Source organism: Tamandua tetradactyla, chromosome 17, assembly GCF_023851605.1.
Source record: "Tamandua tetradactyla isolate mTamTet1 chromosome 17, mTamTet1.pri, whole genome shotgun sequence".
Lineage (NCBI taxonomy): Eukaryota > Metazoa > Chordata > Mammalia > Pilosa > Myrmecophagidae > Tamandua > Tamandua tetradactyla.
In genome coordinates this window covers 62848840-62869224 of record NC_135343.1, presented here as the reverse complement: position 1 = coordinate 62869224, position 20385 = coordinate 62848840, and the positions used below count along the sequence as shown (strand labels likewise).

Here is a 20385-nt window from a genome sequence, read left to right as displayed (position 1 = left end):
CACAGATTAACAATTAATAAATATGTTTAAAGCCTTGGATTCTTTAATATCAATTTTAACAAGGAATGGTTGTGTAGGTGTCTTTGGATTACACTGCTCTGGCTTTCTCAGATAGTTACTGAAACTGAATGTCCTAAGCCTGTGTGTGTCAGAAAAGTGTGCAGAAATAATACTATCTCGCTTGAACTTTTTCTGATTATACAGCTGAAATAAGTGTTTTAATTAAATATTTTCCAAGATATTCCACTTATATCAGATGTAAAAGCCATGATTTTAGTCAATCATAAATCATGGGAAAAGAGTGACAGAGTTAAAGAAGAACAGAATTGCCATTGAAGGAATGAGTACAACTCAAAGAGAAGCAAAGAAGGAAATGGGCAATGAAAGGAGGTTCAGTATAATTTCTTCATTAACAAGGACAAAGAAGTCTTGAGGGAAAGACAAAGCCCAGTGAAGGAAAACATAAGGCAGGAGCAATAACTGCTAGGCAGAAAGTTTCAATATGAAGAGGCGGGAAAAGGGGGAGCAGTTGCTGCTGCAGGACTCAGTGCCCCACAGCTGGGAGAGGAGGTTTGTGTTCGAGGCTGAAGCACTGTGGGAGGATTGTTGTCATGTTGCAGACAGTAATAAGTGGCCACATATTCAGCCTGGGCTCCACTGATTCTGAGAGAGTAATCTGTCCCAGACCCACTGCCACTGAATCGCTCAGGGACCCCAGATGCCCGGTTGGATGCATAGTAGATGAGCAGTTTGGGAGCCTGTCCTGGTTTCTGCTGGTACCAGTTTAAGTAGTTGCTAACGCTCTGGCTGGCCTTGCAGCTCATGGTGATGGTCTCCCCTGGAGTCACAGCCACAGAGGCTGGAGACTGGGTCATCATGATGTCCCCACTGGCACCTGCAGGCAGAAAAGAACAATATCAAACAATAAATCACAAGTGTATAAAATATATATACAAATGTAGGTTTCCTAATATATCATACATAATCAGATCTGTTTGAGATGGAATAGTCTGTACACTCTGCATATGAAAACCATGTCTCCAGCTTTATAAAGACATTGCTCTTCTGAATTTCTCACCTGAAACCCAGAGCCCCAAGAGAATGAGGAGTTTGGACTGTGACAGCATCTTGCTCACCATCTGGTGCACTCAGGCCCCATCTCCAGGGAATCCCCATTAATAGAGTCTGAGCAGCAGCCCAGTCCCCAGGAGTCTATGCAAATCAGCACAGGGTATAAACAGAAATGTGCTGTGCAGTGAGTTGTGATGACAGATAATGGAAGGAAGGAGACATAATACCATTACCACAGGAAATGTGATTGTAGTCCTGCAAAAGTCCCCAATATCAACTGAACAGTATAATTTTCTTAAACCTTTTACTTATCTTGGAGAGACAAATATTAACAAAGGACATTTCTGCAGCCTCTCTGACATTTCCCCCCTGTAGCAAAGCTGTTAACACAGGACACGTGGGGCAAGGTGCATCCATGTCCATTTTGTAGGTTATCCCTCACCATGAACAGAGTCAGAGGAAGAGAGTAAAAATTGAGATAGTTTAACAATTTTATACATAACATAATCCCCCTGCGTCTTGATTTCCAGTTTTCCTGCAAAGCAACAATGCTTCCACCCTCAACAAATTTCCCTTAATGTGGATCATCCTAACTCATGTGTTGTTCCAATTCTAACAAATAATACATTTATTTTTCCATAGTTTGTCTCCTCATGAGTCCATTACCTTAGGTGAGGTTGTCATTTCCAGGCATTCAGGAATGGGGTGGCACAGAAACAACCACCATGAAGATATTCCTACTCAGTCAAAGGTCCACCATGTTCTTGGTCCACCACATATATGGATTTTGAAGATGCCAGAACTTGCTTCATGTTTCCCCTCATCCCCCAGGTTTTTTTTCCCACTTTTACATGAAGTTAATATACATATATTCTTAATTTAAATTTCTACTTTGGAATCAACAGTTCTCTGTGTCAGTACAATAGAATCTCCTTCCTATGCCTCTATATGTTAAAAAACTTGAGATAGTCATGGATGACTTGATAAAGAAACTGGTTGTGTCATGCAAATGACTAAGTCAGAAGGATCCACATAAAATGTGGTGTATGGAAATATTCTCTTTGACAAGTGGGTAGTAGACCTCATGCATGAGTGAAGTAGGGAGTTGCCTTGCAAAACTCAGAGAAGAACACTTGCAAAAATACACAGGATGAGGTCTTGGATTTTTAAGAAGAACAAATAAAATTGCTGAAAGCAGACAAGGGCCTGATCCTAGGGGAACATTAAAGTCTGGATGAGAGCTGAGGGTTTAGATTAAGTGCAGTGAGAACCATTTTATTTTTGCAGATACTTTCTAGGTTATTTTATGTGCATTAACACTGTGAGGAAGTGGGAAGTCTGCAATCTTTATCCTTTCTGTGCCAGCTGGGAAGCTACTGCTTCTATGTTCTCTCTAAAATCATATAATGATATTTTAAATTTGAATTTTCCCAAACTCCCCACTCCCAAAAATATAATTGGATCAAAACAATATTTGATAAAAGATAAAAAGAGCATTGCAGTAAGTAGAATTCTAAAACGGCCATCAGGTTTCCAAGGTGCTGGCTTGTACAAACCAAATCAGTTGATCAAACACTAATTTAGATTCTGTTATGAAGTGATTTTGCATATTTAATGAAATCTGTTGATTTTTATTGCATATGAAATGAAATCTGTTGACATTAGAAGGGGAGATTATTTAAATGGTTCTGACCATTTCAAAGGAGAACTTTAAATTTTGCTGTGCTGGTCAGAGGCTAAGAACTCAGTAAGTTTCTTAGATAATTAGGAGAATTAGCATTTGACATGGCAGAAAATATTTGATGTTGGCTATGGATGTTGAATGACCATGTCGCAAGGAATGAGGGCAGCTTCTAGGAGATGAGAGGGACAGCACTGGGAGCTAATAAACTGCTAACTGGTTATTAATTGATAAAAACTAGTATTTGTTTATCAATAAATCTCATATTAAAAGAAGATTCCTGAACCCAGAAATGAGAAACTATCATACCATCTACATCATTACTTCATTGCTGAGTGATGTTGACTCCTCTCTCCTGCAGGACAATGAGTGTGTTTTATGCCTCTTTTACCCACAAATGATTTCCTATCATTAGACCACATCCACAGGACCAGGGATGAATACTCTGCTATGAAAACACAAGGAAGAACAGAATTAGCTTTAAAGATGGTCAAAATCTATCGCTTCTTTGAGCATATGGTCATGTTCTCAGACAACAGAGAGAAATCTTGGAAGAAATCTGTAGTAGAGGGGAGTGATCTGGGGACATTATTAGAAGACCTGAACCACTCTGATGCCTGTACATTTGCTTACACTACCCATACACTTATCTCACATGTGTTCCTTTTGAAGATATAATATCAGGTTATGTGTGTTATAAGAGTTGATTCACACACAGCCAGCTATGCTATGCTATGCTAGGCTAGGCTATGCTATTCATTTCAAATAAGAGCATTGCATTAACAGTGACCATGATATTCTTCTGCAAAAGTCACCCAACATTCTTGTAACAAATTCATGGAAAACTTATACAACAAGTGGTGCTAGAACAAGAAAACATATTAGAAAAAAAAATGGTTAAACCTGAATAAAGACTGAACTCCAGTTAATATTATCTTGCAAATATAAATAGCTCAATTTTGCAAATGAACACTGATTATGTAAGATGTTAGCATCAAGAAGAAGTTGGTGGCCTCCCAGAAGATGGCAGTCTGGATTGAAGTGAGTTTATTCCTGCTGCATGAAACAAGATAGAAGATAGGGAGAAAATGGCAGAGACTGCCGATACCAGGGTGCTAGGAGTTCACATTGGACCTTGAGTGTGGTAGTCAGACATTCTGCCAATGGTGTGCCCATTCACCCCAACCTACTTAATAAGAGACCCTTATGCTAAATTGTATCCTCTACATGAGATCTGGACCTTGGTTTGGTGGAGAATAACCAACAAATAAAATGCAAAAGACACACTCAGAAAAAAACTAAGAAAATATAAAACTTTAGAAGAGTAAAGAAAACCAATTTACATAATAGCCATAAGAAGATAATCAAATGCCCTGAACACAACAGAAAATCACAAAACACATAAAGATCCAAGAAGAGATGGCTCAAACAAAAGACCAAATCAAAATTCCAGAGGGGAAACAGGATATGGAACAAGAAATGAAAGATATTTATAAAGAAATCAAGAAGACACTACAAGACCTTAAAGAGGAATTTAGGAAGTTAAATAGAAAAATGGCAGATCTCACAGAAATGAAAGATACAGTAGACCAAATAAAAAATATACTGGAGACGGATGATAGCAGAATCTAAACACTAAAAGGACTCCTGAAAGCTCATTTTAAAAAAAGGAAGGGAGTTCTAGAGGAGAGCACACAATTGAGGAATATGAGGAAAGGTAATTTAAAGGAAAAGAGTGAGAGAAGGGAAATAATATATGGATCTAACAAATGAAAGCTAAAGGACAGGATGATTGAATCAAGAACTGTTTTTTCAGTACTTAATTTGAATGTTATGGGCCAAACTCACCAATTGATAGATACAGACTGGAGTAGTCAGTTCCAAGATGGTAACTTAGAAAGGTGTGGAATGTAGGTCATCCTCCAGAGCAGCTAGTAAACAGCCAGAAACAGTAAAGAACAACTGTTGGGGCCAGGTTAGTGACAGGACACACCAATTTGGAAAAGCTGGAACAGCTGTGATACCGCACAGAGCTATAAGTCCTCCAAGACATGGAGGCCAGCCCATCACCCCCACAGGCTCGTCCACAGAGGGGAAAAGAAAGAGACTTTACTAGCAGCAGGGGCTTAGCTCAACCAAGCTCCAACTGTGGAATTAATTAACAAATTCTGACTACTGAAAATAGACCCCCAGCTCATATAAGCCTCGAATAAGAGCTAAAGTTATTAGGAGTTTTTGTCCCAATATGGGCGGGGGGGGGTGTCAGAAATAAAAGCCTTTTTGTATCAGGCAGCACAAAATATGTGAAAAGAGTTAGACACTAAAAAAAGAGGAGGGAAGACATAGAACCTGGAGTCACAGAACAATGCACCAACTTAAGCTCTCCATTAACAAACCCAAGGAATGGGGGTCCTTCTCTGAAAAGGATTTTTTGCTTTGTTTCTACTACTTACAACTCATTCAATAGAACAGCAAGACTTCTCAGGCTCCAACTGCAAGGGCAGAATTAAGCTTGTCTGAGAGACAAAGAGTCTGGTCAGGTGCAAAGAGTTAATTCCCTGGAGTCTGTGCCTTCCCCAGGAGAGGGGTGGAGACCAACTCAGGTGGAATTCCTCCCTCAAGGAATTCAGACCCCAGGGATTGGAAAACAGAAGCAATCAAAGCCAGCCTAAAACCACTCCTCTCTCTCAACCATGCCCCAGAAGGAAGAGTTTTCTGAAATTAAAGGCACTGTATCACTTTATACTGGTGGGAAACTGCAGGCAGACAAACACCATACAGTGGGCAGGGTAGGAAAAACACAGAATCTTGAGGCTTCATAGGAAAATCTGTCAAACTACTGGGTCTTGCCCTCAGGGAAAATGGTGCAAGTGACTCTTTTCTCATAGAGGAGGCCAGTATGGTCTGGGAAAATCTGAACGGGCTCTATCATATCTAAATGGACCCTACTAAAAAAGGTGCCATATAGGCAGGACAAGAAACAGAAAAACAAGAATTGAAAAATTCTGATCCATTAAACAAAACTTATGCTAGAGGTCTAGTATAAGCTGAATTGAATCCAAAGACATATAGAGAACAAAGTCATTCAGCAAGAAAATCCTAGGTAAAAAAAAATTGAATAAAATCTCCTAATTAAGGAAATCAAATGCTTAGATAGAAACAAAAAATAGCGAGTTATACTAGGAAAATTGAAGATATGTCACAGTCGAAGGCACAAACCAACAATTCAAATGAGATACAGGAGTTAAAACAACTATTTTAGGATGTTTGAACAGACATGGAAAATTTCATAAAAAATCAAATCAACGAAGTGAGGAATGATATAAAGAATGCAATGGAGAAAGAAAAAAAGGAAATCAAAAATCTGTAAAACAAATCACAGAACTTATGAGAATGAAAGACACAGTAGAAGAGATGAAAATATAAAAGAAGAGAAACCTTCAACATTAGATTTGAAGAGGCAGAAGAAAAGATTACTGACCTGGAGGACTGGGATTCTGGAATTCAACATACAAAAGAAAATATGGGGAAAAGAATGGGAATTGAATGAAGACATGAAGCACACAAATATATGTGTTGTGTATGTCCCAGAAGGAGAAGAGAAGGAAAAAAGGTTAATGGAGGAAATTATCACTGAAAATTTCCCATCTCTTATGAAAGACTTAAAATATAGATCTAAGAAATGCAGTGTACCCCAAACAGAATATATCCAAATAGACATACTCCAAGACACTTACTAATCAAACCATCAGATATCAAAGAGAAAGAGAGAATTTTGAAAGCAGGAAGAGGAAAGCAATCCATCACATACAAGGGAAGCCCAATAAGACTATGTATAGATTTCTCAGTAGAAACCATGGGGATAAGAAGACAATGGTATGATATATTTAAGACCCTAAAAGAGAAAAACTGCCAACCAAAAATTCTATACCCAACAAAATTGTCCTTCTAAAATGAGGGGGAAATTAAAACATTTTCAGACCAAAAAAAAAAAAAATCACCAAGAGAATATGTGACCAAGAGACTGGCTCTCCAAGCAATAAAAAAGGGAGCACTAGAGGCAGACTGTAAAAGACAGGGGAGAGAGGTGTGAAGAGAGTGTGGAAATGAAGAATATCAGTGAAGGTAAAGAGAGAAAAGAATTAGATATCGCATACAAAATCCAAAAGGGAAAATAGTAGAAGAAAGTAGTGCCTTTACAGTAATAACACTAAATATTAATGGATTATACTCCACCATCAAAAGATATAGCCTGGCAGAATGGATTAAAAAATAGGACCCATCTATATGTTGTCTACAGGAGACTCATATCAAAATGTATGGGATGCAGCAAAGGCAGTGCTAAGAAGAAAATTTATTGTCTTAAATGCCTATATCAAAAAAAGAAGAGGGCAGGCAATGGTGGCACAGTGGCAGAGTTCTAGTCTGCCATGCTGGAGACCAGGGATCAATTCCTGGTGCCTGCCAATGCCAAAAAAAGAAAAAGGAGGAGGAGGAGGAGAGGAGAAGGAGAAAAGAAGAAAGAATACAAATAAAGGAATTAACTGCTTACTTGGAAGAACTAGAAAAAGAACAGCAAACTAACTCCAAAGCAAACAAAAGAAATAATGACGATTAGAGCAGAAATAAATAAAATTGAAAACAGTTGAGAAAATCAACAAAACCAGAAGTTGCTTCTTTGTGAAAATCAATAAAATTGATGGGCCCTTACCAAGACTGGCAAAAATAAAAAGAGAGAAGATATGAATAAAATCAGAAATGGAAGAGGGGATATAATCACTGACACTGCAGAAATAAGGAGGCAATGAAAGAATACTTTAAGCAACTTTATGCTAATAAAATAGACAACATAGATGAAATGGACAAATTCTTGAAAGGCATGAACAACCAGCATTCACTTGTGAAGAAATAGACGACTTCAACAAACAAAGACAAGTAAAGAAATTGAATCAGTCATCATGAAGCTCCCAGAAAAGAAGAGTCTATGACCAGATGCTGTCACATGTGAATTCTACCAAACAATCAAAAAGCATTAGAGCCAATCCTGCTCAAACTCTTCAAAAAAATTTGAAGAGGAGGAAGGCTACCTAACTCATTCTATGAATCCAACATCACATCCATACCAAAGCCAGAGGAAGATAACACAAGAAAAGAAAATTACAGACCAAGGTCTTTAATGAATATAAATACAAAATCCTCAACAAAATTCTTGCAACTCCAATCCAGCAGCACATTAAAAGAATTACACACCATGACCAAATGGAGTTTATTCCAGGTATGCAAACATGGGTCAACATAAGAAAAACAATTACTGTAATACACCATATCAACAAATCAAAGCAGAGAAACCACATGATCATCTCAATTGATGCAGAAAAGACATTTGACAAAATTCAACAGCCTTTCTTGATGAAAACACTTCAAAGGATAGGAATAAAAGGGAACACCTTCAACGTGATAAAGGGAATATATGAAAAACCTACAGCTAACATCATCTTTAATGGGGAAAGACTGAAAGCTTTCCCTGTAAGATCAGGAAGAAAACAAGGATGTCCATGACACCATTGCTATTCAACATTGTGTAGGAAGTTCTAACCAGAGCAATTAGACAAGAAAAAGAAATAAAAGGCATCAAAATTGGAAGGGAAGAAGTAAAACTCGCACTGTTTGCAGATGATATGATAATATACATCAAAAAGCCCCCAAAAATCCACAATGTAACTACTAGGGCTAATAAATGAGTACAGCAAAGTGGCAGGGTAGAAGATCAGAGCACAAAAATCTGTACTTTTTTTCTATGCTAGTAATGAGCAATCTGAGGAGGAAATCAAGAAAAAACTTCCACTTATAATTACAATCAAAGGAGTAAAATATTTAAGTATACCTCTAACTAAGGGATACAAAAGACCTACACAAAGAAAATTACCAAAAAATTGCAAAAATAAATCACAGAATTTCCAGGAAGATGGCCAAATACAGTAGCTTGGGATCAGCCCTGCTCCATGGAAAAGTTAGAGAAGGGCAGGAGGGCAACTGAGGTGGTGATTCAGGAGTATGGCTGATTTGGGACAGCCTATGCACCAATAGAGTGACCCTAGTGGCAGATGCTGAAGAATTGAGAGGCAGAAAGCTGGAACATGGCAAGGAGGTGTGGAGCCCATGGGAGTGCATGGAAGAGAGCTGGGGACTAGGAAGTAAGCCAGGCCATGTTCCTTGGGAGCACTACCCTCACCAGTGCAGCCCTGTGATGAATGACCCACCCAACACCCCACACATGTGTACCCCATTACCCACTGTCATTCCTCATGCTCCAGGCCCCTCGACCCCACCACTCCCAGTGCACACAACTGCCCCCCAACCCACCAAGTGCAGACCAATCTACTGCTCCTATACCCCTCCCAAGCATTACCACGCCTTCTGTGCTCCCTGCAAGCTGTTCTCAGCGAATAAAGTCTGCAGGCACTGTGCTGGTTTGAAGGGATGTACGTCCCCTAGAAAAGCCACGTTTTAATCTAAATCCCATTTCATAAAGGCAGAATAATCCCTATTCAATACTGTGTGTTTGAAAGTGTAATCAGATCATCTCCCTGGATGATGTGATTTAGTCAAGAGTGGTTGTTAAACTGGATTAGGTGATGACATGTCTCCACCCATTTGGGTGGGTCTTGATTGGTTTATTGGAGTCCTATAAAAGCGGAAACATTTTGGAGAATGGGAGATTTGGAGAGAGCAGAGAAAACTGCACCACCATGAAGCAGAGTTCACCAGCCACTTACCCTTGGAGATGAAGAAGAAAAATGATTCCTGGGGAGTCATGAAACAGGAAGCCAGAGAAGAAGCTAGCAGATGAGGAACTATGACTGTGTTCACCATGTGCCCTTCCACTTGAGAGAGAAACCCTGAACTTCATCCACCTTCTTGAACCAAGGTATCTTTCCGTGGATGGATGACTTTGTTGGATGTTTCTATAGATTTGTTTTAATTGGGACATTTTCTTTGCCTTAGAACTGTACACTAGCAACTTATTAATTTCCACTTTTTAAAAGCCATTCCATTTCTGGTTTATTGCACTCAGCAGCAAGTAAACTAGAACAGGCACTAACCTAAATAACCAGGCTACCTCCGTCTCCCTGCCCATACTGTCACACAGCCTCACCCAGCCACCCTTGAGTTCCACTAATCAGTTTACAGCACCCCTAGACACATGCATGTGCATGAGCAATCATGTTATTCAGCTCTGGGACCTCAATTTACAGCAGTTCTAGAACTGCACTTGCACACAGCCCTCAACCACCATTCCCAGCTATCAGAAAGTGCTGACATATGTGGCAGGGTCACATATGCCCCCAATCCATAAAGGCATAACACCAACCTGCTGCCACAGCTCTATATATGTACACAAAGGGCCCCATGCTTCCACAGTGCACACCAGGGTTATGCCCCGCAAATAAGTGCACCTGTACAGCTACATACTCCCCAGCCACTGGGCGCCCATGTTCCTGATCGCCAACATAACATCCCCAACCTGTGTCCATACCTGTTATCAAACAAATCTCCACACTGAATGACCTGCCCTGTACCCTACTCCCTGCTGTACATCCATCCTGCAAACACATGGTCTTGGACTATTGAGAGAAATAAACTCACAAAATTAATCAATCAAGATATTTACATGCCACGAAAACAGTAGAAGATCACTAAACATATCACAATGCAGACAAATATAGTCTGTCTGGTGATGAAATTAAAACACCAAGGAGGCACAGATATTAGAACAATTAATCAAAGATGTTCATACAACTCTATTTAATGAAATAAGTGGGATGGCAAATGACATAAAGGAAATCTAGAAGACTGTAGAAGAGCATAAAGAAGAATTTAAAAGAATAAATTAAAAAATAGCAGATATCACAGAGATTAAAAACTCTGTTGACCAAATAAAGAACATACTAGAGGTAAACAACACCAGATTTGAAGAGACAGAAGAAAGAATAACTGATATAGAGGACAGGATAACTGGATTCAAAGACTCAAAACAGCAAATGGCCAAAGAGATGGAAAAATTTTAATGGAATCTCAGGGAAATGATAGACAGAACAAAACACACAAATATAATAATTCTTGGTGTACCAGAAGAAGAAGAGAGGAGTAAAGGGCTAAGAAGAGTATTTGAGGATATAATGAGGGAAAACTTCCAAACCCTTATAAAGGACATAAATATACAAGTCAAAGAAGCCCAGTGAAGTCCAAACAGAATAAATCCAAATAGGCCTTCCTCAAGACACATACTAATCAGTCTGTCAAATGTTGAAAAGAAACAGAAAATCCTGAAAGCAGCAAGTGAAAAACAATCTGCTACATACAAGGGAAACCATTTTAGACTGAGGTCACACTACTCGACTAGCACCATGAAGGAGAAAAGGCTGTGGTATGGTTTATTTAAGATCTTGAAAGAGAAAGACATCCCTCCAAGAATTCTGTACAAAGCCAAATTGTCCTTCAAAATTGAAGGGGAGATTAAGGTTTTCACAGACAAAGAAGTTCTGAAAGAATTTGTCAACACGAAACCAGCCCCACAAGAAATACTAAAGGGAGTTCTGCCAGCTGAAATAAAGAGACAGGAAAGTCATGTCTGGAGGAGGGCTCAGCATTAAAAAGTACAACTAAGGGTAATTTACAGAATACAGAGAGAAAGAAGGAAAAGAATATATAGAGCTGACAAATAAAATTGAAAAGATAAGATCGTGGATTCAAAAATGCCTTTTCAGTGATCACGTTGAATTTAAGGGAATAAATTCACCAATTAAAGGATACAGAATGGCAGAGTTGGTTAAGAAATATAATCCAGCTATATATTGCTTACAAGAGACTCATCTTAGACACAAAGAAACAAATAGATTGAAAGTGAAAGAATGGAAAAAGATTTTCCATGTAAGTTGTAATCAAAAGAAAGCATGAGTAGCCATACTAATATCAGGCAAAATAGACTTAAATATAAAGACATCATAAGAGACAAAGAAGGATACTATACACTAATCAAAGTGTCAATTCACCAAGAGGATACAACCATCATAAATGATTATGCTCCCAATCAAGGAGCCCCAAAGTGCATGAGACAGACATTGGCAAAACTGAAGCGAACAATAGATATTCCTACAATAATACTAGGAAACTTCAATACACCATTCTCTTATATAGATAGAACAACCAGATAGAATATAAAAAAGGAAATAGAGAAGTTAAATAACTTGATAAGTGAATTAGACATAACAGATATATATAGGTCATTGAACACCAAAACACAGGGATATACGTTCTTTTCTGGTGCTCATTGATTTTCTCCATGATAGATCATATGCTGGGGCATAAAACACGTCATTATAAATTTAAAAACATTGAAATTTATTCGAAGCACTTCCTCTGATCACAATGCGATGAAGCTGAATCTCAGTAACTTCCAAAGAATGAGAACATTTACAAATATATGGAGATTAAATTGCACACCTTAAACAACCAGTGGGTCAAAGAACAAATTGCTAGAGAAATCAGTAGCTATCTGAAGATGAATGAAAATGAGAATAAACTTATCAGAACTTATAGGATGCAGCAAAGGCTGTGCTGAGAGGGAAATTTATTGCCCAAAATGCTATATTAAAGAACAAGAAGGAGCAAAAATTGAAGACTTAACACAAAACCTGGAGGAACTTGAGAAAAAAACAGCAAACTAAACCAAAAGCAAATAGAAAAAGAGAAATAAGAAAGAATAAGCAGAGATAAATGAATGGAAGAAGAAAAGAACAATAGAAAGAATCAATAACACCGAAAGTTGGTTCTTTGAGAATATCAATAAAATTGATGGGTCACTAACAAGATGGACAAAGAAAAAATAGAGAGGGTGCAAATAAACAAAATCAGAAATGAGAGGGGGTGCATTATCACAGACTCTGGAAAAATAAAAGAAATCATAAGAGGATACATGAACAACTATATGGCAAAAACCTAGACAACTTAGATGAAATGGAAAAATTCCTGGAAAACTACAAATAAGCTTCACTGACTCAGGATGAAATAGAAGATCTCAATAAACCAATCACAAGGAAACAGATTCAATCAGTCATCAAAAATCTTCCTAGAAAGAAAAGCCCATGGCCTGATGTTGTCACAGGGGTATTTTATCAAACATTCCAAAAAGAACTAGCACCAGTCCTGCTAAAACTTTTCCAAAGCATTGAGGATAATGGAACTTTACCTAGTTCCTTTTTTTAAGATAATATCATTTTAATATCAAAATCAGGTAAAGAGGCTATACAAAAGGAAAACTATAGTCCAATCTCTCTAATGAGCATAAATGCAAAAATTCTCAATAAAATATTAGCAAATCAAATCCAACCACACAATAAAGGAATTATACACCACGACCAGGTGGGATTTATACCAGGAATGCAAGGATGGTTCAATACAAGATAATCATTCAATATAATACAGCACTTTAACAAATAGAAAGGGAAAAATCACATGATCATCTTGATTAGTGCTGAAAAGGCATTTGTGCTGGTTTGAAAGGATGCATGTACCCTAGAAAAGCCATGTTTTAATCAAAATCCCATTTCATAAAGGTAGAATAATCCCTAGTCAATACTGTATGTTTGTAATTGTAGTCAGATCATTGCCCTGGAGACGTAATTTAATCAGGAGTGGTTGTTAAGGTGGATTAGGTTACGACATATCTCCACCCATTTGGGTGGGTCTTGGTAAGTTTCCAGAGTCCTATAAAAGAGGAAAGATTTTGGAGAATGAAGGAGATTCGGAGAGAGCAGAAAAAAATGACATAGTCACGAGAAGCAGAGAGTCCATAAGCCAGTGCATTGGAGATGAAGAAGAAAAATCCCTCCTGGGGAGCTTCATGAAACAGGAAGCCTGGAAAAGAAGCTAGCAGATGACACCATATTTGTCATGTGCTTTTCCAGATGAGAGAGGAACCCTGACCGTGTTCTCCATGTGCCTTTACACTTGAGAGAGAAATCCTGAACTTCATCAGACTTCTTAAACCAAGGTATCTTTTCCTGGATGCCTTAGATTAGACATTTCTATACACCTGCTTTAATTGGGAAACTTTCTTGACCTTAGAACTGTAAACTAGTAATTTATTAAATTCCCCTTTATGAAAGCCATTCTGTTTCCAGTATATTGCATTCTGGCAGCTAGAAAACTAGAACAGCATTCAACAAAATTCAGTTTCCTTTTCTGATAAAAGCACTCCAAAAGATAGGAATCAAAGGTAACTACCTCAATCTGATAAAGGGAACATATGGAAAACTGATATCCAGCATCATCCTTAATGAACAGAGAGGGAAAACTTTCCCACTAAGATCAGGAATAAGTCAAAGATTCCTACTGTCACCACTCTTATTCAACACTGTGTTAGAATTTCTAGCTAGAGAAGTCAGGCAGAACAAATAACTAAAAGGCATCCAAATTGGAAAGGAAAAAGTAAAATTTTCATTATTTGCAGGTGATATGATACCATACTTGGGAGATCCTGAGAAATCTACAGCAAAGTTACTTGAGCTAATCAACAAATCCAGCAAAGTGGTGAGATATAGAATTAATGTGCAAAAATCAGTAACATTTCCATACACAACAACGATCTAGCTGAGGAGTCAGTTAAGGGAAAAATTCCATTCAAAATAGCAACTGAAATAATCAAGAAGTCAGGAATGAATTTAACTAGGGATGTAAAGGACTTGTACACATAAAACTACATAACATTGCAAAAAGAAATCAAAGGCAACCTAAATAAGTGGAAAAACATTCTCTGCTCATAGATAAGAAGGCTAAACATAGTTAAGATGTCAATTCTCCCAAAATTGATCTACAGATTAAACACAGTACCAATCAAAAAAACAACCTACTGTGAAGATTTGGAAAAGCTAACTACCAAATTCATCTGGAAGGGAAAGAAACCCCAAATAGTTAAAAGCATCATAAAAAATGAGAATTTAGTGGGAGGATTAACCGTTCTTGCCTTTAAAACCTGTTATAAAGCCACAGTGGTCAAAATAGCATGGTACTGGCACAAAGACAAAGCATTGACCATGGAAATTGAATCAAAACTGCAGAAGTAGACCATCAAACCAATGGTAAACTTATTTTTCACAAGGCTCCATAACCTCTAAACTTGGACAAAATATTCTTTTCAATAATTGGGAATGGAAGAACTGGATATCAATAGCCAAAAGACTGAAAGAAGACCCCTATCTTACATACTGCACAAAAATTAATTCACTGTGGATTAAACACCTAAATATAAGAACTAGCACCATACACTTTGTAGAAAAAAATGTAGAGAAACATCTTTAAGGCCTGGTAATAGGAAGTAGCTTCCTAAACTTTACACCCAAAGTATAAGCAACAAAAGAAAACATAGATAAATGGGAACTTCTCAAGTTCAAATACTTCTGCACCTCAAAAGACTTTGCCAAAAAAGGTGAAGAGGCAGCCAACTCAATGGCAAGAAATATTTGGAAATCATATATTAGACAAAGGTTTGATTTCCTGTATATACAGAGAAATCATACAACTCAACAACAAAAGAGAAAACAACCCAACTATATAATAGGCTAAAGATATGAATAGGCATTTTTCTAAAGAGCAAATACAGATGGCTCAAAAGCGTATGAGGAGATGCTCATTTTCACTGGCTACAAGGGAAATGCAGATCAAGACTACAATGAGACATCACCTCACACCTATAAGTATGGTTGCTATTAAACAAACAGGAAACTACAAATGTTGGAGAGGATGTGGAAAGAGGAGGTTTCGATTTACTATTCTGTGAGGGTGTGTTTATTAGTTTTCTCCCTCTTGGGAACAATAAAATTATCTACAGTTGAGAATATTGTTTGGCTACGGACTTTGGACCCTATGCATGATACCTGATAAATGATACCTGATACCTGATAAATGCAGGTGGTGGAAGGATGCACTGACTGAGAAGTACCTTTGCAAATGATGGTGTATACTTACGAATGAAGGGTGTGCTGCTACAAAAAAGGAACAAAATCATGTGGCATGCAATGATTTGAATGATATGTGGGACATTTGGTATTCTAGTTTGCTAGCTGCTGGAATGCCACATGCAAGAGATGGATTGGCTTTTAATCAAAGAGATTTATTTCATTAGTTCTTCACAGGAAAGGCAGCTAACTTTCAACTGAGGTTCTTTCTTATGTGGGAAGGCACAGGGTGATCTCTGTTGGCCTTCTCTCAGGCCTCTGGGTTCCAACAACTTTCCCCAGGGCAATTCCTTTCTGCATCTCCAGAGGCCTGGGCTGACCTGCGAATGCTGAGATGAGGTATGCCGAGCTGCTTGGGCAGTGCTATGTTGACCTCTCTCATTTAAACACCAGCCAATTAAATCAAACATTATTCATTGCAGCAGGCATGCCTCTTAGCTGACTGCAGATGTAATCAGCAACAGATGAGGGTCACATGCCATCAGCTCATGTTGACAGCAATAGAACTAGGCACCTTCACCTGGCCAAGTTGACACCTGAGTCTAACTACCACACCCTCTTTTTGCACCTCCAAGTTCACAAATACTCCTTTTATAGAATAAAGTCATTTCTCTCATCCAGCATTTGTCTTAGCATGACCATTTCCTTGGGAGTCAAAATCTCTTCACCACCAAGTAAAGGGACTGTTCACATTCATGTCATTTCAAGGAAGTTCATGAGTCTAGAGACTGGACAAAAGTCCTATAACGTTAGTTCAACAAAGCTGTAGGAAGACCTTAGCTTTAACTATTGGTTTATGTCCATGCTGAATGCAAAGTGGACTATACACAAGAGAACCCTAACACAGGGACAATCTGTAAGACTGAGAGAGGAGTTTTCTGTTCATTTTTTGTTGTTTGTAGTTTCTGTCATACAGCTCCTGAGAGAAAACTTCTGTCATAGCATTACCTGGTTGAAGTTAAAGGTACAGAGGAACCTGTGATCAAGCATGTCAAAAAAATCAGCATTTGTAAAAATATTTTAGTTAAATCTCTAAACAAAGATTTGATCAAAATTTTCTCCAATTAAAAAATATAGAAAGAATAGAACTTGAGGAAGGGAAAGAAACTCACTCCAAAAAATAATTCAGTAAAATGTTCAAATGTCCAATACCACTCAAAGATATTAATTGTACTAATTCTGTGCAATGGCAGTGTGATAACATATTTGATGTTGTTAAGGGAAAATACCTGCCAATGGAGAATTCTATATACTGCAAAACTGCCTCTCAAAAATGAGGAAGAAATCAAGGCATCCCCAGATGAATAAAACCTGTGGTAGTTCACTAACCCTGGATCTACTTTATAAGAAATACAAAAGAGAGTCCTGCAACAGGAAAGGGAAGGACACCAGACAGGAATTTGAAGCCACATGAAAAATAAATGTCCACAATAAAAGTGACTACATGAATAAATATAAATGCCAGTACTATTTTATAATTGGTTTGTAATGACAGTTTGGAATTTTCTTACATGATTTCAAATACAAATACATATATATATATAGTCATAATTCTATGTTTGGGGTATTCAATGTATGAAGATGTAATCTGCAATATGTCCAACCTCTAAGGGTACTTTGGGGGGACATTGAAGCATCATCTGTATATGTTATAGAAGTTACATTAATCCAATTGATCCTTATAGATTTATAATGTTAAATGTCCATGGACCATATTGGACATTTAAAGCTCCATGGACCACAAACAAATTTTTTAAAAAAAGATTTACATACAAGGAAATGAGCAAGGATTCAAAATGGTTCACTATAAAAAATAACATATAAGCAAAAATAACCAGTAATGGAAAAAATGAGGTACAGAAAGGGTATGAGGTACAAAAAAAAACACAAAGAGCAAAATAGTAAAAGAAAACCCTATCTCATCAGCAATGTAAAGGAATAAACTCTCCATCAAGTGGCAGATGTTGGCTGAATATGTGAAAAAGCATGATCCAACTAAATTCGAAGGTGAGATTAGGCTAAAATGAAATCATTAAAAGAAAAACATTATGTGCAAAAAGTAGCAAAAGGAGTTTCTGGGCCAAGATGACAGCTTAACCATGTGCACATTTTAGTTCGTCCTCCAGAACTACTAAATAACCAGAAAAATTACAGAACAGCACCTGGGACCACATCAGTGACCGGACACACAGCGTACCCCATTCTGGACCACCTAGACCAGCTGTGAGCCCCCCCAGAACCGTGAGTTCCCCAAGCCATAGTGGCTGGCACCCCTCCCCCACAAGCCACTTCCCAGAGGGGCAAGGAAAGAGATGTTACCAGCAGCAGGGGCTGAGCCCAACCAAACACCAATTGTGGAATTAATTAACAAATTCTGACCACTAAAAATAGGCCCCCAGCTCAGGTGAACCTGGTCACAGCAGCGGTTTCTCATTTTTGCCCTGGTGCCTTCCCCAGGGGAGGGGTGAAGCTCAACTCAGGTGGAATCCCTCTCACAAGGAATTCAGACACCAGGGCTTGGTAATTTGAAACCATTAAAACCAGCCTACAACCTCTCCTCAGTTTCCACCACACCCCAAGCCAAAGTTAAAAGTACCACATCATCTTATGCTGGTGGGACCTGCAGGCAGACAAGCAACACATACTGGGCAGGATAAGAAAAACAGGGTCCTGAGACTTCACAGGAAAGTCGTTCAACCTGCTGAGTCTCACCCTAGGGGAAAACCGATGCAGGTGACTCTTTCTTCCTGATAGGAGGCCAGTTTGGTCTGAGAAAATCCGGCTGTGGTCTACAATACCTAAGTACACCTTCCTAACTGTGGGGGGGAGGGAAAGGAACCATACAAGCAGGGCAAGAAACAGGAAAAAAAGAACTGAAAAATTCTCATCTGTTAAACAAACCTTAAGTTAGAGGTCCAGATAAAGCTGAATTGAATGTCAATGAACATTGAGTCAAAGAACAGATAGACAAATTCATCCAACAAGAAAACCCTAGGTAAAAGAAGTGCAAGCAATCTCCAGAATAAACTAATTAAGGTAATTAAATGCCTAGATACAGCAAAAAATAATGAATCACACTAGGAAAATTGAAGATATGGCCCAGTCAAAGAAACAAACCAAAAATTCAAATGTGATACAGGAGCTGAAACATTTAATTCAGAATATACGAACAGAATGGAAAACCTTATCAAAAACCAAATCAACTAATTGAGGGAGGATATAAAGAAGGCATGGAATGAACAAAAAGAAGAAATTGAAAATCTGAAAAAACAAATCACAGAACTTATGGGAATGAAAGGAATGGTAGAAGAGATGAAAAAAACAATGGAAACTTACAATGGTAGATTTTGAGAGGCAGAACATAGGATTTCTGGACTGGAAGATGAAACATCTGAAATCCAGCAAGAAAAAGAAAATATAGGGAAAAAATGGAAAAATATTAGCAAGGACTAAGGGAACTGAAAGACAATATGAGGTGCATGAATATACGTGTTGTGGGTGTCCCAGAAGGAAAAGAGAAGGGAAAAGGAGGAGAAAAACTAATGGAGGAAATTATCACTGAAAATTTCTTAACTCTTATGAAAGACTTAAAATTACAGATCCAAGAAGTGCAGCATACCCCAAAGAGAATTGATCTAAATAGACGTACTCCAAGACACTTACTAATCACAATGTCAGAGGTCAAAGAGAAAGAGAGAATCTTGAAAGCAGCAAGAGAAAAGCAATCCATCACGTACAAGGGGAGCCTGATAAGACTACGCATAGATTTCTCAGCAGAAACCATGGAGGTAAGAAGACAGTGGGATGATATATTTAAATTATTCAAAGAGAAAAACTGCCAACCAAGAATTCTATATCCAGCAAAATTGTCCTTCAAAAATGAGGGAGAAATTAAAACATCCTCAGACAAAAAATCACTGAGAGAATTTGTGACCATGAGACCAGCTCTGGATGAAATACTAAAGGGAGCACTAGACACAGAAGCAAAGACAGAAGAGAGAGGTGTGGAGAAGAGTGTAGAAAGGAAGACTATGAGTAAAGGTAAAAAGAAGGAAAACTAGATATGACAGATAAAATCCAAGAGGCAAAATGGTAGAAGAAAGTACCACCCATGCAGTATTAACACTAAATGTTAATGGATTAAACTCCTCAATCAAAAGACATAGACTGGCAAAATGGATTAAAAAACAAGACCCATCTATATGCTGTCTCTTCTCAAAGGACATGAGAGCAAGGACACAAATGGACATTTGCACACCAAAGTTTATAGCAGCATTATTTACAATTACCAAGAGATGGAAACAGCCAAAATATCCATCAAAGGACAGGTGGCTAAACAAACTGTGGCATATACATATGATGGAATATTATGTAGCCATAAGACAGAATAAAGTTATGAAATCTGTAAGAACATGGATGGACCTTAAGGACATTATGCTGAGTAAGATTTGCCAAAACAAAAGGACAAATACTGTATGGTATCACTGATATGAACTGACATTAGTGAATAAACTGGGAATATTTCATTGGTAACAGAGACCATCAGGACATAGAATTAGGGTAAGATATTGGGCAACTAGATCTGAAGGGATACAGATTGTGCAACAGGACTGAATA

At 38.0% G+C, this 20385-nt stretch overlaps 1 pseudogene across 1 annotated transcript in view; it reads right to left on the bottom strand.

Annotated features, from left to right (window-relative positions):
• Positions 1-497: 497 nt before the first annotated feature.
• Positions 498-20385, bottom strand: part of LOC143661175 (immunoglobulin kappa variable 3-11 pseudogene) — a 105769-nt pseudogene continuing 85881 nt past the window's right edge. Inside the window, exon 2 of the transcript XR_013164421.1 lies at positions 498-895. The product of XR_013164421.1 is annotated as an immunoglobulin kappa variable 3-11 pseudogene (transcript). The remainder of the gene's footprint in view (positions 896-20385) is intronic.